This window comes from Abramis brama (genome assembly GCF_963993115.1).
Source record: "Abramis brama genome assembly, chromosome: 9".
NCBI classification, from domain to species: domain Eukaryota; kingdom Metazoa; phylum Chordata; class Actinopteri; order Cypriniformes; family Leuciscidae; genus Abramis; species Abramis brama.
In genome coordinates, this window is record NC_139971.1 from 16,632,400 (window position 1) to 16,638,567 (window position 6,168).

Consider the following 6,168-nt stretch of genomic DNA (forward strand, 5'->3'; position numbering starts at 1 on the left):
ATAACAAAAATAATAAGAAAATGTGATGTGTCATGCCGGGACTTCTGGACATGTCCTTTTATTGATTATTTTTCATAAATGATAAGGGAATTCTATGTTGTTGTTTAAAAAAAAATATATATATTACTTTATTACTTTCACATATTAATAAATATGTGAAAGTACAAGCCAACCAGTTGAATATGTTTTCACCACAAATATAATGTAATTCATACAAAATCTGTCTTTTGCTGTATTGTTCACATGAAATAGCTATTCATTTTATTTAGCTATGTGATTTAGGGTTCAGTAGATGTACATACTTCATTACTATAACACTATATATATGCAGCTACATTAACAGCATTATCTTAAATACAGTTATAGCCAAACTAAAAAAACAATTGAGTGTTTATTGGATCATACAATCAGTGTGATTTAATGTCTGTGATGCAGAATTCAAGACAAACAAATCATACATACAATGTTAGTAAATTAATCAGGCTACTACCATCAGACATCCCTCATAACATGCACATGCCATGTTCTAAGAAAAAAACACGCACATTTGTGAAAAAATGTTTTTGGATATAACCAGACTTTCTGTCTGCGAGTCAAACTCAACTCAACTCTACTTTGATCAGCCTTCAATATACAAGCACAGACCTCCACTTGCACTTGTCCTTGTTGCAAATAAAGTGACAAAGTGACATAACGTGAAGGCCAAGTATGGTAACACATACTTGGAAGTTAGTGAACACACATTAGGAGCACTGCTCCTAATGTGTGTGCACTAACTTCCAACTGTGGACACATACACCCAGAGCAGTGGGCAGCCATTTGCTGCGGCGCCTAGGGAGCAATTGGGGGGTTAGGTGCCTTGCTCAAGGGCACCTCAGTCATTTCCTGCCGGTGTTGAGAATCGAACCCGCAACCTTCGGGTTACCAGTAGGGATGCACCGATACCAGTATCAGTATCAGGCTTGATACTGTGCTCGTGTACTCGTACTCATTAAAATGCTCTGATACCAACAACTGATGGCCGCAGCGTGTGTACAGTACAGTATTTGTGACAGAGAGAAACAGACAACAGAGCAAACAGAGAGCAGAATGGATATATCAGAGAAGGATGTCTATTAAGTAAATGTATTGAATTAACAGAATGTTAAACAAATGTAATATTTACGCCTATATAGCTGCTGTGCGTTAGCTGATAAACGAAACGCGGAGTGGATTGAGCGTGCAACGGCACAGATGCGAGAGCTTGTCGAGACTCGAGAGCACATACCTTTTTCACAGACATTGCTGTAAAGTTTGTAGTTTGGTTGGATATGTCAATAGCAAAGAAGGTAAAACGAAGCAAATATTATGTTAACTGATGGTGAAAAAAGAGAGAGAATGGGCCTTCTTTTACTTCTGGTACATGCTCTTGATAGCTGATCGCTCACTCATTACACGTGTAATTTGGACTAAAACTAAATCCTATACTGTATGTAAGTAAAAACTTTTTATGTTTAACAAGTGGTTCCCATTATAACAGGACCTTTACAGGACAAGATTTTTACTGTGCGCAAACACAAGCACGTGCCAAAAAGCTGCGTCAGACAGCGAATACTGAATTGAGCTCTCTTTCATGTCTTCTTGTGCTTGAAGTGGCGAATTCAAACAAAATTGTTTAAAAACGCCCATCTTGGCGAGTAACTTAATTTATACTATGATGAATATGCAGTGTAATTTTACTTATGATTACTTTATTCAAATTCTGTAACTACTGTTAGACCAACATGAAAACCAGAAAAGCACTGTTTATTTCACTTGTATCTTTGTTCTATTTTATTTATTATTTGTGCCATTTGTAATTTGATTATTTGTTCTTATTTTATTACTAACTGTTTGCTTGTCTTTAATAATGTTTTAAATTTACATGATTTTTTAGTTTTAGGTTAGTAGTTTTTGCTGTATTATCAAAATTGTAATAGAGAATTGTGATATTTCACTGATATTTAAACATTTGAACCACTGACCCAACCAGGGCTGCATTTTCCAAAAGAGTTGTAAGTTAATAGTAGAACCATGCCACCGATAAACTTAGCTCACAATGCTTTTAGGAAACGCAGCTGAGGCCACAATGAATGTAATAGGCAACGAGAATTGAGGCTATGTCAATTTGGATGTGCAGCAGTAACATGGCTTAAGTCAATCTCATGACCTCTACAGGCAGACCACAGACACAGCTGGAATAAGGGGCAGCATTGATCAGCGGCTCCGCTTAGAAAGCTTGCACACATTGACTGGATCGATTTTTGTTCTGCACAGGGACGGACTGGGGCTAAAAAACAGCCCTGGACTTTCTCCCAAATAGGCCCATCATCCGGCCATTCGCCTCTAGCCGTGTGCGACAGACACTAGCCAGGATGTCCTGATACTATATCCCACAATACTGTAGCCTATCAGACAAGGTATTCACAGCAAGTAACATCAAAACCAATGATGATAATTGGGGTTGAGTTTATTAATGAAGCCTCAGCCTTCAAATAAAAACTAAAAATGTACAATGCCATAAAATACAAATAATGAAATGTCACTGGCTACAGTAACCCCAAATTACACAAACTTGTAATTATAAAACATATAGTTACTATAAACCAGGGGTCTCCAACCTTTTTTTGTGTGCGAGGGCTACCTCAAGGGATAAAATAATCTAGAAGGGATTTTTGTTTGTTATACTCAAAAATATTTATTATACATTAACATGGTGGTGCTTTTTTACTTTTCACCATCATATGCAAAATAATAAAATATCTTGATATTCTGGTTCAGACTTACAAGCATTTAAAAAAAAAAATCAACAATTCCTGAAAAATTATGAAAGTATTGATTTTTTTTGTGTGTTGATTTTCTATAAACCTATTGTATGTGTTATCAAAAACAGTAGCCCAAACATTTAGTATAAATACAAATGCAAAAATAAATAAATAAACTGGCATAACTTCTAAACAAAAACATTACTGCATTACATTTAATACATTTATACATGACCATATTAATATAACAGCATTTTTAATATGATTAGCCTATATCAGGCACATTTCTGCTAAAAAAGTTTGTTTTACTAAAGTTAATTCATAAGTTGTGGAGTGAAATGTCTTCTAACTGGTTTGTTCTTGGAACAATGTTTCGCCTGTTTTTTGCATCAATATGTTGAGAATATAAGCGCTGTTTCATCTGGCTTTTAACAAGCTTAAATCACATAGTCATCTGTGGGTTTATAATAGAGATAGAGAATTCTGCGCTGAATTTAAATGCTTCTCAGTGGATCGTGCAGCTCTGTGTAATAATGTTCGCGTGATCGAGATCAGCCCGCACAGCTGCTTTGGCCGCGATCGCTGTTTTTTGGGCCGAGCTGATAATGCTCTGCGCTGCTCAGATCAAACAAGTTTTGTTTCGCTTTTTGAGCGTTTGTCATTTGATGTTTCTCATACGCAACGCAAATGACAGCGTATAATCAAAGAGAGTTGGGTAATTTTGTAGAGGCAAAAGTGCAAATGTTTAGTTGCAACGGCACAAAAAAGGTCAAAATTATACCATTTCGAGGTCTGGAGCCCTCAGTGGATCGCTATTGACAAGTTGGGGCTATTTATAGAATGTGTTTAGCGAGCAACCACGTTGGAGACCACTGCTATATACTATAACTTAACTATTCAAATATAATGTAAGCAAATTTAAAAGTGCAGTATAGGTAAGCCTTATAAAACAAACTTTCTGTCAGTGGCTAGTAGGCCGAGTCTTCTTCCTCAGGTTTTTTTTTTTTTTTTTTTTCTACACCTAGCCTAGCATATATAAGTGATCGTATTAGTGTCCCTGCTGTTGGCTGTTCATACTGCTTTATTACACTTTTTTTTTTTGTGCCGACGGCCCTCGGTTGGACGGCCGTTCTGGACTTTTCCAGAACGCACAGATTGTCAGTCCGTCCCTGGTTCTGCATGACCTTGGCCAACACAATTGGAGAAAAGAAAGATTCTCTAAATGGCTAATTTTTTATTTTATTTTTTGTATAAAGAGAATGTGAGAAAGCAAGTAATAGAGATGTTTAAATAATTAAATGTTGTCATATAAGTACCTAGAGTTGCTCATTATTATTGAATTTGCTGTTACATTGCCATTTAGTTCAATCAAAGCAGACTGATATTTGATGTGTTTGGTGAGGTTATGTATTCAATGATGAACAGCGCATGTGTGTGTGTGTGTGTGTGTGTCTAAGTGTGGCCTTGTCCTCTGTTACTGACATGCTCAAGGCTTAAGTGTGAGCAATTAGGGGGTTTTTAGCATTCAAAGAAGAAACAACTTTCTACCGTCTAAAAGTCTACTGATTTAACATTATTTGAGACATCTACACTCACCTAAAGGATTATTAGGAACACCATACTAATACTGTGTTTGACCCCCTTTTGCCTTCAGAACTGCCTTAATTCTACGTGGCATTGCTTCAACAAGGTGCTGAAAGCATTCTTTAGAAATGTTGGCCCATATTGATAGGATAGCATCTTGCAGTTGATGGAGATTTGTGGGATGCACATCCAGGGCACGAAGCTCCCATTCCACCACATCCCAAAGATGCTCTATTGGGTTGAGATCTGGTGACTGTGGGGGCCATTTTAGTACAGTGAACTCATTGTCATGTTCAAGAAACCAATTTGAAATGATTCGAGCTTTGTGACATGGTGCATTATCCTGCTGGAAGTAGCCATCAGAGGATGGGTACATGGTGGTCATAAAGGGATGGACATGGTCAGAAACAATGCTCAGGTAGGCCGTGGCATTTAAACGATGCCCAATTGGCACTAAGGGGCCTAAAGTGTGCCAAGAAAACATCCCCCACACCATTACACCACCACCACCAGCCTGCACAGTGGTAACAAGGCATGATGGATCCATGTTCTCATTCTGTTTACGCCAAATTCTGACTCTACCATCTGAATGTCTCAACAGAAATCGAGACTCATCAGACCAGGCAACATTTTTCCAGTCTTCAACTGTCCAATTTTGGTGAGCACGTGCAAATTGTAGCCTCTTTTTCCTATTTGTAGTGGAGATGAGTGGTACCCGGTGGGGTCTTCTGCTGTTGTAGCCCATCCGCCTCAATGTTGTGCGTGTTGTGGCTTCACAAATGCTTTGCTGCATACCTCGGTTGTAACGAGTGGTTATTTCAGTCAAAGTTGCTCTTCTATCAGCTTGAATCAGTCTGCCCATTCTCCTCTGACCTCTAGCATCAACAAGGCATTTTCGCCCACAGGACTGCCGCATACTGGATGTTTTTCCCTTTTCACACCATTCGTTGTAAACCCTAGAAATGGTTTTGCGTGAAAATCCCAGTAACTGAGCAGATTGTGAAATACTCAGACCGGCCCGTCTGGCACCAACAACCATGCCACGCTCAAAATTTCTTAAATCACCTTTCTTTCCCATTCTGACATTCAGTTTGGAGTTCAGGAGATTGTCTTGGCCAGGACCACACCCCTAAATGCATTGAAGCAACTGCCATGTGATGATTGATTGGTTGATGGTTGATTAGATAATTGCATTAATGAGAAATTGAACAGGTGTTCCTAATAATCCTTTAGGTGAGTGTATATTTTGTTTTGAATGTTTTGTGATATTTTCCACAGTCTCTGGTAGAATTTTCAATTGCTCTTGCTTTTGTTTTGTTGTATTCCCGGAGATCTGTGAAAAACTGTTCAATGTGAATTTTAGTCTGGTAAACGTTTTTTTGCAGCATGGAAAAAGGACCAGACTAGGGGTTTCACAATATACCGGTATTGTCACGGTTCAGGAATTCACTGTCTCATTCTCTGTCCGTGTGTGTGTGTGTGTTGGAGGCGTGGCCACTGATTGCTGCTGATGATTTGGTTGTCTATTTAATGTCATGCCATCCACCTTGTGTTTGTCAGATAGTTTTGGAGTTTCCTGTGTTCATGTCCTGGTCGTCTTAGTGTTCCTTCGTCTTGTATCTGGATCCAGTGTTTGTCTTCCTGATCGTTTGGTTCCTCGTGTTCCCTGGAAGGCTGGTTGCCCATTTGCGTCCCTGCGCTGCCAAGGAGGGACTTCCGTGCACCTTGTTTCATCCGACCCACTGCTACTACTCTTGTTGGACGTTTTCTAATAAATATACTGTTTATTCACTCGCAACTG